The following is a 23,950-nucleotide window of genomic DNA, read 5'->3' on the forward strand; positions in this document are numbered from 1 at the left end:
GTATTCCTGTACTCTGTCCCCTTCCAGTATGGGAATTAGTAGCAATTGGTACAGCTACAGCATATTATTTTGGGGTGTGCTAATCAGCATGCATTTGTCTTGTGGGGTCCTTTGCAAAGAGGAAAAATGGTCTTAAAATACACTGGCTACCAGTTTGTTTGCAAGCATAACTCAAAATATAGACTTTAGCTTATAAACTCTTCCTGAAATCCTTGCTCCTTAAAATTTGGCCACTTTAGGCCTGAGAGAATTCTGAAGTTCTGAAAAATCATCAAAACCTGAAATTATCCTTATTCATATTCTTACTGTGTACATTTTATAGCCTAGTCACACACACATAATAAACAATTTTTATTCTTGCCTGTGTTGATGAAAAAAAATATGCCCAAAAATCTTTGTTTTAGTATTTCTGATTACTCCCTTAAATCACAAAGCCATCATTCAATTCCTTCTGGCTAGCACTGGCTGCTGAAAAGAGGCACAAAAATGGAGAAAAGTGTGGTAACCCAGAGCTGCTCTGTGAAGGATTGGCAAGGCTGTATGGAAAGGCTTGCAAAGCATCTGCTCTCACATTATGCTTGGCTTCAGTTAATATTCCCACTATTAATCCTTTAGCTTTATGAGAATAAAAAATAAATAACACTTTAAATAGAAAACAAACAAACAAATAAGCTAAGGGTCCTGGGTTTCTTCCTCCTGTCTGATCAGATCAGAAAATCTGGCTTGAGTTTTTTATTCTAACAGCCTGTTCTGCTCCCTCTCAGACCTAGTAAATCTGTCAGCAGTAGGCTTAGGTAAGAACCTGCTCCATCTCCTGAATGGAAGTGAGAAGCTTTTTAAATGTGAAAGCTGAAGGCCTTGCTCCTGAAGAGAGCAGAAATTCTTCATGATGCTGACCTGGAAAAAAGGGAAAGGAAAGGATTCAGGCTGGAGAACAGGAAAATGGTGACTCTTTTGAGGTGACATTGTTTTTAATTTTGAGCTTGATATAGTTACAGAAAGGCAAATCCTGGCTAATGCCAGTGCTGTATTACTGGGATAACTTTATTATTCAAGCTTCTCACCATATGACTTTGCTATGACTGGAAAAAATCTGCCCAGTTTTGAGCTCATGGGCTGCTAAAGCTGCTGTTTCAGTGCAGAGGCAGAGCTGACCCAGGCTACAACAATGCTTGACTGAGCTCACCTAAAAAAGTGATTACTATGAGGGTCCCAAAGGAATCCAGGAGTTACTGTCTAGGCAGAGTAATTCAAAGTAAATGGCATGCCAAAAAGAATGCTATTTTAGCAGAAAACACCATTGCTGTGTGTGAAGTGAGGCTTCTCAAGCAACAAAATGAACTTGAAGGACTTATTTATATTTATTCATATTTGATAGTTCAGGAACAGCATTGACTAGTATTTAAGTTGGTTTGAACTGGTGCTAGTCCCACAGATGACATTCTCATACTGATATTCACCATGACCTGTATGAAAGATGATATAAAAATTCAATTTCATGAAGATGCAGAAATGTTTGGCTTTTGAATCGAGATCCCTTTCTTAACACAGAAACTAGATGTGATTTGGAAACAAGCATGGCACATGAGAGACTAAGGATTGCTAAATTATTCTCCTGTTTCTCCCATCCTTTCCCATCCTGTGACTCAGCTCCTGAGCACTGACTTTCATCTTAGAGCTGAAACCTATGCTAAGCTCTGCTCAGTCTGGCAGAGCAGTCTGTCAGGCAAGAGGAGGGGGATGTGCCTCCACGTCAGACTGGCACAGAAGTACTTGTGCCCATCACCATTGCTGCCCCTCTCCACTCAGGGGCAGCTACAAACCCCTGGCTGGTCAAAACCCACGCCTTTCCCTTGCTGGGGTGGACACAAGGATGGGCTCCCTCTGCTCAGCATCTGCTTCAGTTGCTATGGCTGTGGACTACTGTGTGACCTGGGGAGACTCTCACTGGTCCTGCTAAATCCAGCAAACAGGAGACCCTCCTGCAAAACTTGCCTGTTAGCTGTCAGATTTGGCTGCAGGTATACAACGTGATCCAGTGGAGCACCATGGCAGGGTCATCAGGACAGGAACTGTACAGATAGCACAAATTAATGGTGATAGTTGTTTTCTCACTGCTGACCCTGACACATACAAATATTTGGCAACAGCTATGGATTACTTCTCAAAATGCACTAAAGATAAACCTCTACAGGATAAACTACCCCAAAGTGTTGAGGTCTTTGATTGAATTCATCAGACATTCATGTGTATCTGCACAAATCAATGACCAAGGCAGGGAATTTGTCAATCAGGTAAGTGAGGAAATACATTAACAGGTGACAGACAACAATTTGCCAGGACACATAACCCTAGAGCCAGCAAGCTTGTGAAATGGCAGAATTGAACTGTGAAAGACAAATCACTGAAGGTGGAGAGAATGTCTTCATTATGTCTTGCTCTCACCTGCAACTGCAGAACAAAGTCCAGAGAATTTTTTTTTCTCTCATCCTCTGCTGCATTAAAAATGTGAACAACCTGTTAATAGACATTACAAATTCTGTTACTGTCTCACTTTAATAGCGAGATAACAATCGTGTGCCATTTACATATTTTGCATTTTATCGCTCTTGCATAATTCATCATAAGTAACATAACATTCTTGTCAGGAGAAGTTCTGCAAAATTTTAGAAAATGGAAGGAGAGCTGTATTGCAATCAGAAATAGCAATTAGTATTGAAGTGTTTAGGTAAAATAAAAGGAAATTAAGCAAGTAAGAAGCATGAATGGAGGAGAAAAAAATGAGCTGATTACAGTTAGACACAAAATGAAAGTGTGGACTAGAAAGTGACACCTCGCAAAAAATGGGAATGCTTGGCTCACACATTGTAGGCAAGATGGGTTTAATGATGACTAAAATGGATATACTGCAAAAGAGTAATTGTTATGGAAGAACACATGTTTCAGGGAACAATAGCAGTGCTGAATCAGTTAGTAAAGTCTGTAGAAAACCAGAGCTATGACTAAACAGACTATAAGTTTTTGAAAAAAATGGTAATTTTTGAGAGCTCTAAAATTGTTCCATCTAATATTAGTATAGCTGCAAACAATAGTCTGCAGTAGGATAAAAGAGTAGGATTTTATCAAATTTTCTGCATTACAATCACCTTCATTTGTATTGTTAATTTTGGCATGAAAACACCCAAACAATGACATTCAAATGTTCTTCTTTGGATCCAAATTTGATCTCATTTCACATCTGGGCAAACTAAACTAAAAGCACACATACATATAAAATATTTTATTATCTAGTAACTAGGACTGTTAGACAGGGAGCAGAATGTAGTTAGCTGATTTCAATTCTCTTCTGCTTTAAACATGAGCCAGATTTGAGGAGATTACAGTCCTGGTAAGGGAGCTCTGAATGTCCCATTAGCAAAAGTTTGGACTGGATGTGACCTAACTCTGTAGAGTCCAAAGGGGTTTATGGTGGTAGCTGAAACAATTTAAGTCTCAGTAATTTTGGCTCTGAAGAGGACGACATTGATAACTTTGTCATTCCCTTTGATTTCAACTCCTATACAGCAGTAAACATTACACTGAACCATGGTGGGGGGGGACCTGGTCATGAGCAAATCACAAACAGACTATCTGGACTGGCAGAAAATCAAGCACCAACATTTCATCAGTGGAGGAACTCTTGTCTCCAGAGATTTGTGACTTGTGGGTCACGTCCTGTTGCATTTGTGGTCACCTATGTCCCCCTGGCAGCTCTGTGAATGACATAGCATGTAGCAGTATTAAGAAAGGATTGGTTATAGCTTTCTTCTAATGGCATTTAATGGCTGAAGATGAAGAACTGCATACTGGCACATATGCATGAATCACTGTCTGGAAAGTCTATTTTGATTGGTAGGGGAAAATACAGAGATGTTGGATACCTCTGAATGATGATAACTGATGGCAAATCTGACATCTAAGAGCCATTCGCAATACATTGATACATAACCCCATGTTTAGAGACACCCTTCCTCCTGCCCCCACCCCCAAAACAATCTGAATAATGAATCAAATGGTCTCAGGAGTAATTGGATCTTTTTCTGTGTAATTAGCAATTTTTCCCCTTGCATTATAATTTAAAGTACTGTGGATGAATCGAGCAACTCATGTAATGAGTCATTAGACTGAGGCTTTTAAGGAAGTTATTTCTGAAGGTCTGTGGAGGCTAAAATATGTCTAAATTAAAAGAATGACAGGCTGCAATCATGGCTGTAAAATAAAGGTGCTCAGTAAGCAGTCCTATTACAATCAGAAAGAAAAAGAAGCAGATCTCTGTCTTGTGCATGGAAGCAGAGGAAATGATGAATACCTTAGGTAACTCATTCTGTGCAAAATCAATCTTTCACTGTCAATTTTAAATGAACTAATTTGTTCACAAATCTGCTCAGTCAGTTTGGAAGCATACTCAGTTCATCCATATTAGCAAATCCTTTAATCTTGACTAGTCCACTGAGTAAGAAATCTAGAAATGTGTTAATATGACTGGACATATGTAGTAGGATAAGAATTGATTCTTTTAATTAGTGTCTATTCAAGTTATAGTTCCTTCTTTTACTGAACTATTGACCCACTGATATATAAAGAGATTACTGTTATGACTAAAATACCTTCCAAAGTTATATTTAACTCTTTCTTTATTGGTGAATGTGAGATAGAAAAATAATCTTTGCGTTATCCAAAAATAAACAATGTAATCTAATTTGAGGTTTCTTTCCAACATGCTCCCATTAATTCTGGAGATTCAAACTGATATTTGAAATTTAAAAAGCATAAGCCCCAAGTTATTGCTAAAGGAATTTTATAATCCTTTCTTCCAATTTAGATAAAACTATTACATGCTATTTGTAATTCTAGTTTGATATCAAGACAGTCAGAATTTCACCCACCACAATCCAACTACTGTGCTTGGTGGTAAATCCCCACTGAAATTCATTGATGACAAAAGTATTTTCTTAACAAAAGAAATTAAATTAAAAAGACAGAAAGACATTGCTCCTGTTCCTCTCATTCCTACTCTGTCCATACAGAGTAAACTCTGGAAAACAGCTGAGTATAAACTCACTGTATTTTGCAAACAAACAAGATTACGCTCGCTCTTGCTCACCCATGGAGATGGGACAAACACTAAAAACAATCCCAAATAACTGTACACTGACAATTGAAAACAGCATTATAATGATCCCAGCATGGTCTTTAGTACCAAAAAAAAAAAAAAAAAAAAAAAAAAAAAAAAAAAAAAAAAAAAAAAAAAATCTGGCATTTACTTGTTGCTCTTCACCTTACATTGTAAAAGACCCTCTGCAGCAGGGTGGTCCTAGGTAGGGACCTATATTGAACAGTATGGCTGTGAACCATTTTATTAATCACATGAATAATTTGAGCTACTGCTCTAGAAAAATTCCCTAGCACCCTGCCTGGGTGGACAATCACTTTTAGCAGCTTTGAGATCTTTGCACAGGACTAGACTTTTAAGATTTTCAGAGAGTTTTTTAAGTGGAAGTTGAATATGGAAACACAAGGTGAGTAGGTTTATGGCTAAATATGGAAAAATGTCATTTACTGAAGCCTTCTTACTTCAAACCAGCAAGGCAGATTCCTCTGTTTTGTTCTGAGCCTGGATAATCTGAATCCTGCTGCCTTTGTCAGATCTATTTGTCCACTAAGGTCTTGACTTGGGGTTTTGCACAGACCTGTCTCTTGCAACAGCACGTTTTCTTAGCTACAGTCTTTAATTAAGTAAATATAAACAAACAAAAAAAGATTAAATTTTCACTCAAGCCTTCTATTGTTTCTCTCTTTTATCAAATTTTCACTTGAAGGGCATTCCCAGGCAATACATGACATGACAGGAAGAAGATAGCTGTTGTATTTTGAATTCAGCCTGTGTGGAGCTTTCTGAGCATCCATCTGCTTCATTTCAGACTGTGTCTCTCCTCAGTTTTCAATGTGATGGTTGTTTTGCTCACCTACTTTTTCAGTGGGCTGAGCTTCTGGGGCCTGGCTGGTGGGAACCAGCAGATTCCTGTCACTGAAGGCAGCAAATTAACAGTGGCTTTTCCCAGTCTGCTTTCCTACTGCATTAGGGCTGGCCTTTGCCATCTGAGCTGCTGATTTGTATGAGCTCAGATTTTCTTAACTGGGTCTGTAACCAGTCTGAGAGGGATTAGGACAACAGAACACCATAACCAGCTATCTCATGTGCTCTTGTTCTCTCATGTTAGTGGGACAGTGGGCGTTATGGTCTCCCCAGTTATTGTTTAAAATTTTGGCCAAAAGTGTCTCTATAAACCTTCAGCATTCATTTACATCTTTATGGTTTGACATTTTTCCTCTTAATTTGCCTCAGCAGCACCCATTTTCTAGACTTTGGCTCACTAATTTGTCTCTGTCTTTTACAGTTATCCTTGCAGTGCTCCCCTGTGTCTTTCCACATCCAATTCTTAAGGTCTTTGAAAAAAAGGATTTGAAAAACATACACATCAACAGATGACCCTTGATCTGGTAGACTACCACAAACACATGCAAGGTGAAAATGTTTTCTTTGCCCTGTGCTCCTCACCCAGCAATCCAATTTCAGCTGTGTTCATAATGAGGGCCTGCCATGTGTGGGAAGTGTGGCAGGAGCAGGGCAGGGTGTGCCCAGCACCCTCCTGGGGGTGGGAAGCTCCTCCTCAGAGTCCCACTGGGTCCAATGGGAGCTGGTGTTGAGTACTGGATTTCTGTTCCCTGATGAAAGAGAAGTGGAAATTTCTTCATTTACTTTAATGATTATTGCGACTTCACAGAGAAGTAGCTGATTCTGCAAATAGGTCTATGAAATGATTAGCCTTTGCAAATGCCAGGATACTTAAAGATAACTATGTTGATGTCATATATCTCTATCTCCCTATATGTAATTCTCTGCATATGTTTATGTGTGTGCTATTTTGTATGATCTTGGTGGAGGACAGGAGAGTCCCGTCCAAACCAAGCTTGGTTTGGCTCATTTAAAATACTCATAATGAAGGCCTTAAATGTGAATAATAATAATAATAATAATAATAATAATAATAATAATAATAATAATAATAATAATGACAATTTTAATGTCTAAATTAGTGCAAAACCTGAAAACACTTCTCTTGCTTCCAAGGCACATGTAGGATTGAACAGAAGAAGAATGGCACATCTCTATCAGCCAGTGCATTTTGATAATTGATCAAATTTCCATATTAATTAGAAAACATGCACTCAAAGTGGGCGGGATCACAAGATTCTATCAGCTCAGTTTTTCTTAATTCTCTTTCCTGAATGAAAAAGTGAAGTGCCTGGTCTTTTGCTAACTCTGAATTTGAGAGATTGCCTTCACCACTGCTTGCTTCAATTTATTTGGGAATGTCTTTTGTGCTGTATGCTCTCTTATTGTCTAAAAATGCCTTTTAATTTCCTGAGTACATATATGTATACAATGAATATTAATCAAGAGCTGATTAGTATCTCTTCTGCCATCACACAAAAATATTTTATCAGAGACAGATTGTATCTGCAATTGCATATACAAAGTCTACACTGGAATGGTTCATGAGTTTGACTGAGTATGGACTGAAGTCCTTCACTAAAATTTTGGATTTTCTCATCTAGAAATAAATTTTGCTAACCAGAAGCATGGAATAAAAACCCCTCAAAACACTCATGTATTTTTCCTCAGTAGTGCGGTTATTTGCTTGCTTTCAGATATTCTAACCAGCAGAACCATGGGTATTTCTGGTGTTATATTTGGCTAAAATCTCACCACCAATCTCAGCTTCTGGCATGGAAGGAAAGAAATCCTTTCCCAAGGGGCACAGAAAGGATACAAACCTCAAGGCAAGACCCAACCCTTGCAACCTTTGTGTGAGGTGAACAAAACGAAGGAAGTGAATAAACTGCCCAGCTGTTAAAATTGATGCTGCAAACTGCCCCCAGGATAACTGCCAAGGAATCCAGCCTCATTTTGTCTGGGGAATGCAAGATCTCCACTGTGGCTCCTCAAACTCTGCTTCCATCCTTGCCCTTCTGCCCAGAAAATACCATTTAATGCACATGCCCGGTTACTGCGACAACTTTGAAGAAAGTAAGAGTAAGGTTTGCATTTTAGTTTCTTCATAATAAACTCCTAATTTTAGTCTGCTTACCTCAATATATTTTCTGTTTTGTATTCTCTGGTGGCTGTGGCTCTACCTTGCATGGAGGTTGACAGATTGAGTGCTAATTCTACCACCTGTAGACCTTGTTTATTTCAAAATGTCACTTGTTTTTTATATCCGAAGTGCCAAGAGAGATGTTCTCCCAGGACACCAAAAATCAGTCATTATTACAACACAGCTATTAAGCCACCCATGTCTTAAACACATCAGTCAAAGACGTCTGTCCTGCAACTATGCAGCAGAAAGGGCAGCATGTTATTAGAGAGAAAGAGAGAGAGAGATACCAGGGGAGCCAAAATCATTATCTGAATATATCACTGAGGCTGTCTAATGCTGTAGGACCCATGGCAGAGCCCAGGAAGCTTCAGTCCTCTGTGATCATGTAATTGCTCCACAGTAATTCCTTCTAGAATCTTCAATGGCTCTGAATCTGGGCTCTGAAACCTCCCACACTTGTGGTTGAGTCATTGCAAGAATTCAATTTTTCCAGAAGGTTGAGGAAGAAAAAGCTCTTCCAAAAGTCCAATTCCTTACCTCCAGGCTTTTTGCAAGTTCTAGAAAATGCGCCTAGCCCCCATTAAGCACATCCAAACATTTAGTTCTGAGTCCAATGGTGAACAGCATAGGAGCAAGAAAGGCAAGAAGAGAAAACTTTCCGAGGGCATCTGCTAGGCCCACGTTGGCTGTCTTGGCAAGACATGTCAGGATGCATTGGTAGTGCGCAGTGAGGCTGAAGATTCCCTACTGGCTGGAACTGAGTCATTTGCCAGGCTTTCCTTGTCAGGGAGAGTTAAACCAGTCACTGATCCTAATTCTAACACTGTTGTTGCAGCATTCCAATTTTTAATCGCTACATGACTTGTCAGGTTGAATATGAGCCACAAGAATAAAATTTAAAAACCTCCTAATAATGAGGGTGTCAAAGATGACTAGCACTTGGTGTTCCTTCCATTACCTTTCCATTTCTTAAAAGTGAAACGAAGGTGTAAGCGCCCTCATTTCCAAATGCTCTCTAAATTTTCATTTTCTCCCCAACAGATCTTTTCCTGAAATCCACCAAGATAGCGTAAGTAGCACATTCCTGCACTCCTTATACAGTGTTGGGGGAGCTTACTTTGGGCTTAAGAGCATGGTTTGAAAAGGGGTTCCCCCTTCTTCCACAGTTATGGGACAATATGGTGGACAATTAGGTAAAAATTAAATGTGCCATATGCCTTCATCCTAGGGTGGCAGCCTCTTTTCCTAGCTGCTTTTCTCCCTGAGTTTTGAAACCTAAGAGAAGTGAATTTCCTGCCTTCAGTGAGCAAGAATGAGCTCTCTTTGGTATGTCACAGTTTTGCATATCATCAATTTGTCTTTAAATGTTTGAAATTTGAAGTAATTGTAGACAATTGACACAAGCAAAATGGAAGACACCCAGAAGTGAAGGGCATTTTTCAGGCTAGCAAACTGACACACACATCCCAGTATTCCTTTCCCCATGACAGAAGATGGCAGGGAGAGATGTGCTTCATGCTGTAAGTTCCTGAATGCTGACAAACAAATCAGCTTCCTGTAGGCTCTGAGTTCTCATCTGCAATTGAACTAATTTACCATCTTCATTTGCTGTGGGAATGAAATACAATAACTGATTTCAAAAGACACCAGCATGCTAACAAATATGGGCTGCTGAATGCCAGTCTTTTTCAAAAATTAGCTTACCCTCAGCAGTGTTTCAGTTCACTGATTTCTTCTTGTTTGATTATTTTGTTATAGAATGCTTAAATTCACAGTACTTTCCACAAAAGAAAATCTGCACTAAAATCTCTAATCACTGCAAAAAATGCAGGATCAGTTGACTTCATCTTGGATTGACATTAGAAGTAAACTTACAGCACACAGTAAAGCTACATGCAGGAATAATTAAATGCAGTTATGATTTTAATACTGATACCTACAACTGGAACAATTCAATATTTGTGGAAATTTAGTTCAGCATCAGAGCTGAGTCAAGAAAATGGAATAATCCAATTAAAAATTGGTGATGTGGTGAACTTGTCCATGTTTGAGATTTTGTGGTTTATTTAAAAGGCTGCATCTTTTGAATTGAACTCAATGACTGTTGCAAAATGTTGTGTTTTCATAAAAAAAAAAAAAAGTTTATCTGGGACTACAAAGGCAAGACATAGAAGGAGAAATTGTGGTGTGTGACTCATCTCCAGACAAGGCAGCTGCTGTGGTGGGGCTGTAAATCCATCAATGCAACTTCTGTAGCCAACACAACTTCAGAAATCCATCCCCATCTTCTCTGCAGTGAGGCAGGAACAGGAGCTCTAATTCCAGGTGCATTTGGTATTTGTGGAAATACCCATGCAGGCTCTCCAGCCCTATCAGTCTTTTTCCTGGAAGCACACTGCTGCTCTAAAGAGCTCTTCGTGGCTCCAAGAAAAAGCTATGGTGGAAGCTGTCCTTTTGTTAGTAGAACAGAGAAATTTGAACTGAATAATGCTCCTTGGTGCTTCTTTGGTCCCTCTATTTTACTCAACTGTTATTAAAATCTCTATTCACCTCAGAAGTTAATCAGTGCTACAAAATCTATGCTACCCCTTCCTTTGGGAGGCTGAAAGGTAAATCATTGAAGAGATAACACAATGAAGGTGTGACTACACAAAAGTAAAATTCATGGGCACTTACATTTATTGCTACTTTACTGATGAATTATCTACTGCAGTGGCTTTCGTGCTGTTCACCATCCCTGTTGCTATCTCTCCTTCCTGTAAATATGAACTGTTCTGGCAGAACTAATAGGACTTTTGAAGCAGAAATAAAATCTTTTACCAAGGAGCATTCTTGGTTCTATGTCCCAGTTTCAGAAATACACAAAACTAGGATTCAACAAAACTTTTCTAACCAAAAAAAGTACCAGGAGAGGGGCAGAAAAGCCACATTTTCTTTTTTAAAACTCAGAATATGGGTAGTTTGAGCCTTTGTTCACTTTTATTCTGATCATCAGAGGTTGAGGAAAATCACACTTTTTCTTGAGTTCAGAAAAAGGTTTTATTTTTGTCATATCTATTATGAGAAAACTGGGATGAATGTGATTTTGAGTTGGGCTTGGAAATAGCTTATAAGTTAAGTTTTGGTTTTGCAGAAAAAAAATCGGATATTGTTGTGCATAAAGCATGCTTATTATCGAAACCATGAACTTGTGTAGACTTGTATAAAAATAAGATTTAGCCTTTTTAATCTTTCCTGACAACCCAGGGTACTGGAACTGTTTGCCTTCTCTCTGAAGCATAACTTGGTCGAGATTTTCAAAAGAGGGAAATAGGATTAAATTTGATTAAGGGTTGCAGTGGTTCAATGTAGGGTAAATTATTTTTATTCATCCTGATTTGACTTTGTATGAGAAACTAAGCTGAGCTTGTACTTTAGCTACCCATGTTTTAAAACAGTGACTCTCTATAGAAAATTTATGCAGACAACATGAAACTCTCTTTATCAACTATTCAGTAAATTATCATAAAATATTTCAGGTGTTTATCTTAGATCTCAATTTCTGATGAATATATTGGAGTAAATATAAATCAAAATTTACCCTACACTTTTCTGTCCTTATACAGCCTAAAGTTGCCCAACAAACCCTCTGTTCATCTCTTAGTTTCCTTCAATTTAGATTGATTATGTCTTTATACTGGGGAGAGGGCTTTCCTGATAAAAGAATGGCTTAATCTTTATTTGCCTAGAGCAGTTAGAAAAATAAGTGAAGCAAGCAGCCTCCTGTGACTGATTTCTGCTCACTTAAGGCAATTCACCCTTGAAACAGAGAATAATTGTTCTCCATCCTTTTCCAGGTACTGTCTTCCCTTTCATATATTATTTCCAAATATTCTTTAAGATTTTGAACATTAGAGTAATACAGGATGAATCAGTACCATGCATCAGGTTAAATTTTGCCTACAGATTCCTATCCAGAGATTTCACGAAATTGAGAAAATGGAAGCCATGCACACATCTAGGAGAAAAATTTGGTCCATAGCCTCCATAAATTCTGAATTTAAAAAAAAAAAATAAAGAAAAAGAAAAAAGTGAAAGAAAGAGAAAAAAGAGAAAGAAACAAGAGATTACTTCTATTTCAAGCAACAAGGTAATAATATGTGGGCTTTGATCAAACTACTGGGTGTCAACAATCTGATAATATTAGAATTGTGCATGATATAGGAATTGACTTCCTAGATGGTACTCTTCTGGACAAGAAACATGGGTGTGCCTGCAGAAATTCCCTAATTGGGTACCTTTAGCTTCTGTACCTCAGTTTTGTGTGGATAAAGTAACAAATGTTTCCCTTTCAGCACCACTGATACTGGAATGACAAGGTGGGAGGTGGACCACTTGATCTCCTCTTTTATTTAGCCCTATTTTTAAAAAGAACATTTCTTTCTTTCCTGCACCTGGTCAAGTGGTTGGCAAAAACCAACAAGTTATATGCATTGTCTTATTCAGAAGGAATCTAGGAAACTCTTTTTAGCTGGATTAAGTCTAGCCATAATATTATTATCTTGTCAGGCTGAGTTTGAAACTGAAACAACTCATAGAAATCCCAAGTTTAGTAATCCCTAATGTAAACATTTCTCTGTAATTGGATTTAAATTAAATAATTGTTACTCCAATAACAAAACTGTACTAAGGGTGGGTACAGTAATTCACCCTGAAACTTTCTTTTTTAGTGACTTCTTCCTCAGAACTGCATCTTACAAATTCTTTTCTATCGGTGGAACTGAGGACACAGTGTGATATTGCAAACTTAATCTTAAGAACTGCTTCTGAACTGCAAAAGTTCATCAAGTTCATCAAGCAATTATTCTTAATTTTAGGGTTGAAGAATGATACAAAGCAAAAGTAAACTTTCCTGTAAGAAAATTTTAAAAAGTCTCCCAGTGCCTCCACTGGCAGGGAGACCAGGAAGAGATCTACTTTCATAGATCATACGGCTGGGAACTCACTCAAAGCTGTAAACTGTAAATACCAAAATGGAGCACAGATAAACTGCTGACTTTATAAAAATCATGGATGTTTTAATAGGATAAGGACTTCAATTGTGCTCTTCTTTTATTTCATCATACCCACTGTGCTGGACAAATTTGTGCCGGACAAATTTGTGTCAGCTAATACAGTTCTCTGCAGGCGATTTGCAATGTGTGTGTTTACTATAAATTTTCACTGGAAACTTCTTACAGCTGAATGTTGCTTCATCATGCCAGGTTCTTTCAAATGCTCTTTAGCAGTGAGTTAGGATGGATCAATTTACCAGCTGACCCTGAGGAGGTGTTTGTAAAAGAAATCACTGTTTCATGCACCTAGGTATGATATCAAGGAGACACTGAGTTGTTGTATAAAAACAAGAGAAAGTATGAAGTTAAAGAACCACCTCTTCATGAGTCTAGACCTGTAAAAGAATGCATTTGTTCATAAAAATCTGAGCAGATTAGAAATAGGTGTTATTAATCTTAGATTATAATATAAATCCAATGTCTGTTTTTCTAAGAGTCCTGAATCAACTACTTTTGACTTCTCAGTCCCTCTGCAATAAAACCTATGACATTTCTATAAGGGACAGTTGGTTGAGGGCTTCACCTGCTAAACTCCCAAGTACCAGTTCTTGCAACTGTACTATTTGTGGTCCTTCCTTTTGCCAGTATTTCCTTGACATAGACTTTCTAAAATACTATGTCCTGTTTTAAAAATAATGATTTAATAAGTAGACATGAATGGGTGCGTAGTTCAAAAATGCAGCTTGCTAGCACCCCATCCTTTCTTGGCCTTTGCAGTTAAAACTGAGATGTAGTTTTACTTTGACACACTGTGAGAATCTGTATCTCATTGTTGCTTAGATCATGGATGGGCAACAATGGCTTTTTTCAGAGTTTCACAGACTAGCAAACTTAAAGTAGCTCCTTTTAATTGAAACCCAGACATACTTTTAGGTAAAAACAAAACTGAGCTGGCTTGAGTTTTTCCCAAGCTAAACAAAAGAGATTGGAACTTTCCATTGTTTTTGTCTGCCAACCATGCATTGTTAAAGGAATCGAAATAAAGAGGGAAAGGGGTCAAGGGTTATAGAGCTCATATTTCCACTCTACATGACCCCATCTCAGCAATAGTGGGACCCTCGTGATCAGTTCCTGTTGGTCTAACGGAACAGCCATTTCTTAAGAAAAGGAATTACTGCGTACAGTACCTTTGTGACTAACAGAAGAATACCCCAGCTCTTCAAAGGTCCTTTCATTACAGCCTCTGAAGAGGACTCTGACATTACTTTCTTGAGATTATAATGAAAACAGCTGTACTTGTACCAATTCCCCTTTTTATTATTTTTTGTAACAAAACAAGATTGATGTTATGCCACTTTCTGTTCTGTCATGAGAATAAGGTATCACAAATGCTAATAACTACCACAGTAGCAATATGCACTACTTTGATCTTTTCACTATTCTTTGATTTGAGCAGCTGGCCACTGAATTTCTTCCTTAAAATCTGTGCTGCCTAAAAAACAAAGGGAAAAATGGCCAACAAAATCAAATGTGCACATTTAAAACCATTCCTCTGACTAGTCCAATTCAAATCCTACATGAGTAATGCAAATACCATACTTTGATTTTGTGATTGTAGGCACAGAAATCTTAATACACATTATTCTGATGATAGATTGTGGCAGAACAAGAAACACCTGAAACAACCAATTCTCATTAAAACCTAAAGTTTCTAATCCCTTCATTCTTACTGGTTGCTTTGCCAAAGACTTCTTAAGAGATTATTGAGCTTATTTATGAAAATCCAAAAGTAATTTTAAGTGACTTTTTCTCCTTCTAAGACAGTAAAATTAAACATGCCGCGGTTGTAATTTTTTTCCAGTGTCAAAGGCAATGCAAGAAGGCAGGATCTGGCAACAGCAGCTGTCAAGATTCCAAACCCAAGAAATGAAAAAACACCTACTGTCCAAATTATTGTTGTACTGGTAGAAACAGGATAGTAGCCTTTGATCTTCCTGTGAATAAACTGGAACAGAACTCTGTATTGCCATCTGAATTTCTTTTTCAGCAACTCAACTTTCACAGTGAATCAGGAGTACAATTTTTCTATTCTCTGCATTTTAGTTTGGTCCCAGCTCTATCTTCATGATGAGCACCATTAGCCTCGTTTACATGAATACCACAATGAAAATTATAAAGTGGCTGGTGCTCAGAATTTGCAAGTAAAGATCTCTAAATGAGAATTTTGGATCCTCACTTCCAACCAACAGCAACAATTTAGATACTTAAGTTCTTTCCTGGAAGCCACAGCACAATGTTTCCAAAAGCAGAAAGAAGTGCCTCATGGAAAATTCAGAATCAGCTGAAGATGTAATTTTACTGCATAAATGCTTTTGAAAATATGACTGTTCTGTTCCTTAGTAAATGAAATGTAATAATTTTAGAAAATTTAAAATTTAGCAAAATTTGTACGAAATGGAGTGAGATGAAAAAGTTTAACAAATACAGTCTCCAAAGTGAAAGCATCATGAGAGAACATCTACATGTCCAAGTTAATTCACTGCTAGGAGTGCTTTTATTCTCTGTTTCATTTAAAACAGAAACATTAAAGTTATAAGTAAGGAAGCAACAGAGAAATCTGAATTGTTATGTTTGTGAGTTACTGGGAGACAAGATATGCTTAGAGAAAAAGGAGCCTCCTGAAGTGTTCACAAAGATGAGAACATTGTATATGCTATAAAACAAGATTATAAAGTGGAATAAAATTTTAGGATGTATAAAATGAGAGGTATGAAATGGGGAGATTATCTATCTATCTATCTATCTATCTATCTATCTATCATCTATCATCTATCATGTATTTATCTATCATCTCTTTATCTATCTATCTATCTATCTATCTATCTATCTATCTATCTATCTATCATCTATCTATTATTTATAGAGAGGAAACCAGTCAGGACAGGGGATGTATTGCAATACATTGCAGCTGATTTGATTGCATATATGCTTATGGCTACTCTTATGTTCAGACACACATAACCAAGTGCATCTTGCATGTTTGTGAGCAGGCTGGGGCAATTTTTTTTACACTGATGCAGTAGAAACTGCAGTCATTCTGCATGGATATTCTGAATGCAGCTTCAGTCTGGAAGGGGAAGGAGGGATTGCAGCAGGATGAATGGAGCTTTGCAAACAAGCTATTACAGGAATTGATTTGTGTTGTACTACAGGGCTATTCATTACTCCTTTGCAATTTCTCTGCACTCAACATAGTTTTTTCTACTAATATAGCTTTGAGTATGCACACATTTTTGTCTGAGCAGTAGTTTGTGCTTTAGGCCTGGTTTTGCTGCATAAACAATTCCTGACAGTGGTTTGGTCATGCAGCAGAGTAGCTGCTTGCCTAGGTATGTTTGACATACAGAGCAGATGGCAATGACTATACAAGCCTTCCAGAGGCCACACACCACTGGGCATCTATACTGAATTGTGCAGCTGTTTTCCAGGGCTTGAAGTGCAAGAAGACCAGCAAAATGAGGAGGGAACATGATTGTACAGACTGCAAATCACCACAGTAATTCTACAAATTCAACCTAATGAATTAGGTGTGGTGCTCCTTGTCATTCCAGTATTAGTAAATTCAATTCATGGAGCTATTCTTGCCAACAAATTTATTGAAATGGTCATCTGGAGACCTCCAACCTCGCATTTTGCATCAGTGATTTAAGCTCAGAAACTTGTCCATGAACTTCAGAGACTACTACAACAGTACAGATTTAGTACTGCTAACTCTTTGGAGTCAGCAACCTCTTTTTAGCAGAGAATATAAATGTGTGAGGTATGTCCAAAATATGCTCTTAAATCTGCAACAGGCTATTCATTATACTCTCTAGCTATGCCTTTATCAATTGCACTGGAGCAATGGCAGCTGGCAAAAACTAGGTATAGAAATAGACAAAATAAGGGCTGCAATGGAAGCAAAGAAACATCTTGCATGACGAAGGAATATTGCACAGAACAGGGTAGATATGGGGCAATAATTCAAAACTTAAACAGGATAAGAGTGATCCTGTACAGAGTAATAGCTGCATAGTGTGCCCATGAGTAGAAGAAAGCCAGGGGAAGAGAGCTTCAAATTTGAGCTCAGAGGATGTTATAAGATAGTAGCCAGTAGGAAAAAGGATGTAATATAGAAAAAGGGCATTAGTGGGACCACTCTCAAAGCCAATGATTGACTGAAAGGGACAGATATAATGACAGCAGAGCATTAAAGACAAGAATGGTAGAGTATCAGAAAATTCTTAGTTACCTTAGACTGAAAAGCAAAAAGACACATGCAGGACCTGTCTGATCATTTCAGTATTTGAGAACACGTTTCGTACTAATCTCTTTTTTCTTTTCCCTTCTATACTAGTGGCTTTTTCTTACAACAGTTTATTTGTGCCTGCTGAGATATGTACACATGCACATGTACATGGCCTCACACTCCTCTACAGCTAAGCATGACCCAGAGTACAACATTATTTTCTGCATTTGTTCAGATTCCTGGAAAAATACTCAAGGGAGGCAGCGCAGATCTGATAGATGGATGCCAATTTGTCCCTCTGTCTTAACAACACAGCCAAGGTCTGACCTTCCCCAGCTTCCAGGGGTTTTTGAGTAGAGGAAGGTAAAAAAAAAAAAAAATCACCAGACAATTATAGATGAAAAGAGCCCTGAAAATGCAAAAATGTTAATTAATATGTCATATATCCGTAACCCATTTGGATTTTTACTTACCTTTGCCAGCTTAAGATATTCAGATGAGGCACTGGGACTATACATGCTTTAAAGAAAGGTGTGTACATAGCTGTAAAGGAAGGTGCAGTATCTTTTTCCTAACAAGAGATTTAAATTATTTTTTAATATCTTTTGTGAATCACTACTAAAGAAAGTGGCAACTTCTCAAGCTTTTGGAAAAAAAAGGAAACAAAAGAAAAGCCTTTGGATGCCCACAGTAGGTGGCATCAGCTACTGACCTACCTACTAATAAGGCAAATGAAAGGAAAACAGCCTGAGAGAGAACTAAATAGCAGAGAGCCAAAGTCTTGAGGGGAGAACAGGCAAAGGAGGCATACAGTGCTTAATTCTCCCTGACTAAAAAGCTCTGTCAAACCACAAGTTGAGGATGCTACCATTACAACAGGAAAAAAAAAAAGTTAATTGCATTATACTCCTTTGACTGAAATACTGCTGGAATACATGGCTGTAAAGAGAAAGTCTAATAAGTCTTTAAGAAAATAATATATAGCCTTGGAGGAAGCACTAGGGCTAGTCAGGCTCCTGTTTACAGGAGCTCTGTCCTAGTGGATGATCTATGGGAAATAGCTCTGAAATCAAATTAACTGAGCTGCTCTGGCTTCACAACCAGCACTTTGTGCAGTAAACAGAAACATGGGACAGAATAAATTAAACAGAAAAGTCAGAATCATAAATGCCTTCCTTGGCTGCTTTGGAAATGTGCAATGCTTATTAGAGTTCCTAAACCTGTTCCTGTGTCTTAAAGCCTCCCTGGAATATTTAGAAAACATTTCCTTAGAGCCTAAGTACTTTTTCTGCACTCCCTTCTAAGCAAATAGAGGCTTTTAACATGTCTTTAATAATCATAAAATTTGCTCTTAAGCAGTTCATTGTTCCATTTTTTACATTTACTGAATATCAACATCAGGGTTTTATTAATTAATTTATTTATATTAAATACTTGAGTTGACATATTTTTGATAAATCTATATTATTAAATTTACATACATATATTTAATATATATGTAATATCTGGTGAAAACTGTCCTGAAAAGCCTTTTTAGGAACTATCTTTGACATGGGCCAGTTCTGCTACAACTGGTATAACTCCATGTTATTTTTGGGTATTTATTTTTCACTGGCATTTGACTCATTTTACATTTATAATATGCATCATTTGGTTTGCTGCTTAACTCTGAAATAATGCAGAAAACACAATGAAAATATTTTTTTAAATGTATGTATTTTTGTGTGTTTTATTGGCTTAAGGGACAAGAGGATTGAAGTGTTGATGTCCTCTTGCAAGTTTCCCAATTTAAAAAAAAGGGAAAAAAAAAAAAAGAAAAGACACATCTATATAGAATTCTTGCCTTTTTGTTTGGACAGATTCTTGCAATTTCTTCCCATGGCTTTAGTGACTTGTGGAAATTTCTCATATAGTCCATACCGTCAGCAGGATTCTTTCCCAGATTTCTCACCCTTTTTAATTTGTATCCCCTAGTTACCTGCTCCATCCTTTCCTTCCCCCTCCCTTCTCCAACACTAATAGCCTGCTGGAATCCACCTTCTAAATGAAATCAGTCAAGTCACCTCAGCTTTGATTGCCTTATTCCCATGGTGTAGAATGAAAGCACTTTATTGAATCAAAAATGTTCTACATTCAATTGTCATAAATAACAATGCACAGCAAAGAACTTAAGCTATCAACATAAACAATACAATATGAAACTGTGCTTCAAACCAGATGCTTCCTTATTTCTGCCCAAACAGTTTGAAGAGCCTGTTAAAATGCTTCAAGTTGCTGTTTACAGAGGGTCAAACGAACATTTTTCAATGAAATGTGTCCCTTCTGGTTCCTTAATGATTAAATACAGAGAAACAATAGCCATTTAAAATAGCAAAAGAATATCTGATGATTTTTTGTTGTTAGGATTGTTAAAATAGGAAGAGTTGAAAAGCTTTGTTTGAGGTGAGAGAAAAATGCTCTGACAGGATCTGAGCCACCTCAAACATTTTGACAATTTGTCAAAAATCATTGCACTTGTCAAGTAGCCTTTTTGCAGGACACTTGGGAAAACAAGCAGCATCTTTCCTTTGCTAGGACTGGAAAGGCTTTTTCACACAAGACCCCCAAAATGCTGTGTCATGTGTCTGCCCCACCTCCCTTCACCTCCTCCCCCCAAATGAGCAATCTCAAGCACAGATCTTCCTTCCTGGAGGAAACAACCAATCCAGTTAAAATTTGTGTGCTCTTCTGTTGACAAAGGGTTCTCTGTAACCCCCAGACTCCAAATTTGCTTCCTGGATCCTGCTCCTGCTGTCCTATGCCAGGATTCAGCCTGGTGTAGGTATTTCACTGGGCTGCATACCATTAAATTAATTGCTGTCCTTCTGAGTTTTGTTGGTAGAACTTCAACCTTTAGAATCCACTTTCATCTGGTAAATAGAGCTGAGCTTCACTGAAAATACTCTGTGTTTATGCAAAGACACCCATGCAACTGGAATGTCAAATGGTGACCTAAATAAGATGGAAGCAGATCTTGTTTGATAAGAAACACACCATTAACATTAAAAAAAAAGGGGGGTGGGGGAATAATGCCTTGATTCTACACAGTCTGGAATAAAATTGTATTTCTTTTCACACTTTATCAAAGCCTTGTCAGGATCCAGAAAAACAGAGCTCCAAGGTCACTGTATTTCTGTTCTGTTTCTGTATTTCCACTCCATGGAGTATTGGTATTTGTGACCTCATTCTCACCAACTATCTGTACTTAAACCTTGTGGAGCAGTGTTTTGCTGTACAATAAAAATGAAGCCAGCAACATTTCTGTTAAATTCACATTATCATGTTGGAGAGTCCGACTTTTTGTGTAAACATACACAGCATGCAAACATCAAAACAGTCAAGGAATAGCAATAACAGGTAATAAGTTTTTGCTATGTGAACTTCCTTACTTAGTTACTCAGCTTCCTCATGTGTTAGGATCTTTATAAGGCACATAAATAATAAATGAGATTCTTATTAAACTGGATCAATTTATATCAGGTAAATAAGTGTTGTTTCTTAAGAAATTGCAAGTTTATGGTGATTAATATGATGGGTTTCACAGTTCTTTTTTCTAGGTTGAATGCTTGTTTCAAGAGATAAATTCTTAAAACTCCTTGTCTCCATAGAGGTAAGCTTATAGTCCTGTCTTTCTATATGGGGCAAGAAAATACAGGGAACCTTCTTTCCTACTTTAAAGCCTTCTCAGATAGGACAGAGGCCTTGGAGTCCCTAATTCTGGGGAGAACAAGATCTTTCCTATGCTTGGTGTCCTAAAAGGGCCATGAAGTTACTGGTGGATATCAACTATAAACCAGTCTGCAAAGCTGGCAGGACACAGCGTGGCTGGTGGTGCACAGGTGGGGTTATTCTCATCTGGATTTGACTGCAGGAGTGCCACAGTACCTGTGGGGCTGCTGTGACACAGGGACAGTGGGAAAGGGTTTTCAGTCTCTGTGCTGTAAGGCAGCATGCAAAGGTCTCTGCTAGCCTCTTAGAAGATTCACAGCACTTTCTGGTTATTATGGAGAGAAATAAGTGTACAAAGAACCACCTGTACATGTGCATACATTGATGTATAAGAGCTATATGAAAAGATTGTAAAAATGTGGGTGCTGGTCAGGTGCATGGATCTTGCAGCAGCTGCCCTCTGTCCCCAGCCCCAGATTTATTTTGCAGACTCCCCCTCTTCTCCCTTTTTCTCCTCACTAAACCTTCACCAATGGGCTCAGACTGCAAAATTTGGGGTTGGGATGACCAGTCAGATGATGGCTTTTTTTTTGGATGAAAATTAAGCAAAATAAGTAAGAAAAGGTCACGAGCATGTTGAAAATCCCAGTGACCATCACAGACAGGTACAGTAGCCAGGCTGCCTCTCACAGACTCCATTTCCACAGATAACAGCTGCTGCCCATTAGGCCCAGCTCAGCTGCAGACATTAAGCTCTTTGCACTGCATGAACCCATGCTAAGTGAAGTGCATCACTGTAACTGACTTTCTATATCTCTACCTTAGCCTCTACCTTAGCTTCCCCCAAGAACTATGGTAAAAATAATGGCATTTGTTCGTTATTGTTCCTGCTTTAGCTCCATTTAATTACGTATTTGTCCATCCCAGCCTTTCTGCCTTCGAGAACAAATTCTGAAAGTACACAGGACAAAAAAATCTGTAGGTTTTACATCACAGCAAAAGAGTTTCCTGTCCTTAGGTGCTGTATTCCAGCTTTGTTGGAAATGTGGAGTAAAATATTGGCCTTACAAGGGTTTACTCCAAGTTTACACTATTAAAGTGAACAGAAATTTTGGCTGAGATCCTTTGATATATAGGGTACAAGCCATTTAAGTTTAGTTAGGCTGCTTTCCAAGCTCCAGAAAGGATCTAGTGAAAGAATGAAGCATATTAAGACTGTGGCAGACCCCTGGTATTAGGCCTATATTAATTCTATATTAATTCTAATATTAATTCTAATATTATATCACTCAGGTTGCAGAAAGTTTAGCTAAACACTGAATGGCTTGCTTAGAGGATAGTAACAGGTACTACTAATATTAAAAATCATTTAATAATTAAACAAATAGAATGACAGGATATGACAGTAAATAAGAATTTACTTAACTGAAATCAATCCTGCCTTCAGGCAAAATGATGGGCTAGATGATCCCCCTTTCTGATTATTATAGTATGATTCATTCTATGATTTTCTGATCCACTTTCCTCTATTTCTTTTGGGAAATCATGTGTCTATCTGTGAATATGTACAGAGCACCAAAGAAGTTTTTTCACAGCTTTCCGAACCTTCCATGAAGAGGAAAGAAGTTTTAGACCATGTCCTCCTTGCACAGAGGATGTACAGGCAGGGAACAGAGAAAATGCAGTGTTAACTTCTTTCATCCATCCTCCTTTTGACCTTTTGCCACCCTGTGCAGACCTGCCAGCCAGCACTAGCTCAAAGAGAGACTTGGTGGAAGAGAAAGGGATGGTATGTTTTGCTTCCTTTTAGGAAGGTTACAGCACAGTCCTTGCATGCACACTCACCTTTCTCCACTGAAGTTGAAAGTCAGTCCTTTATGAGTTCACATCCAGGGACATTTCATAAGATCATTTTTCTCCTTGATGTTATTTGGGCTTATGGAAGTTTTTTTAAAGATATCTTAAGTTCAGAACTGGTAATTCCCTCTCCCTGGGTAGCTTTCCAGAGGATTGTTACTTTTCTGTGCTGTGTATATCTCTGTAAATTACTTTATTTTCCCCTGTGTTTCATGGAACAGTTGGTAAGATCATAAGTGGTGGCTTTTTGCCTCAGAGTTTTGAAAACACTGTCAGATGAATTTTGGACTGCATTAGCTTAGTTTGGGAGTCCTGAGTTTCTGCTGCCAGCAGACAGTTACTGTCTTCAGGATGTTCACTTAAGAACATCCTAAAGATAGATGAAATTTCAACTCCTAAAACTGCCAGCATTAAGTAACAATTTCATAGCTGACCTTTTGAGATATTTGTGTAAGAATGGTTGGCCTAGCCCACACACTGTACAGAAAAAGCTGCACCCATCACTCCTCTGCCTGAATTGGCACAGCTTTTGAAGGAGCTACAGGGATACATACTCAAAGGGTCTTCTGCACATGCAAACTGCTGTCTTTGGCAGCTCCAGCAAAGGCTGGAATATAGGCCTGAACTGAAAAACTTGCATATACAAGGGGAAATCCAGCTACTTTTGGTAACACAGATGTAAATCAGGAATATGCCTTTGACAGCTGGTGGTGCTACAGTGCACGGGCAGGGAATGGGGGCCAGAACAGAGATCTGGAATGTTGCCAAGTTGAAGCAATATTAGGTTGATACCTGTTCTGAAATCCTATAGAAACTATCATCTCCCAGTTTATCAAACCACAACTACAGATGCTTAAATAAAA

General features: G+C 38.1%; 1 long non-coding RNA gene across 1 annotated transcript in view; it reads right to left on the minus strand.

Moving 5' to 3' along the window:
* Positions 1–1,994: 1,994 nt before the first annotated feature.
* LOC139594949 (uncharacterized) overlaps positions 1,995–23,950 on the minus strand; it is a 130,118-nt gene continuing 108,162 nt past the window's right edge. The window contains exons 18-19 of the long non-coding RNA XR_011680797.1: positions 2,446–2,517; positions 1,995–2,072 (exon numbers count right to left, since the gene is read on the minus strand). This is a non-coding gene — a long non-coding RNA (uncharacterized lncRNA). The remainder of the gene's footprint in view (positions 2,073–2,445; positions 2,518–23,950) is intronic.

This window comes from Agelaius tricolor, unplaced genomic scaffold, assembly GCF_023055355.1.
Source record: "Agelaius tricolor isolate 1412-34295 unplaced genomic scaffold, bAgeTri1.0.p SCAF_12, whole genome shotgun sequence".
In the NCBI taxonomy this organism is placed as follows: Eukaryota; Metazoa; Chordata; class Aves; order Passeriformes; family Icteridae; genus Agelaius; species Agelaius tricolor.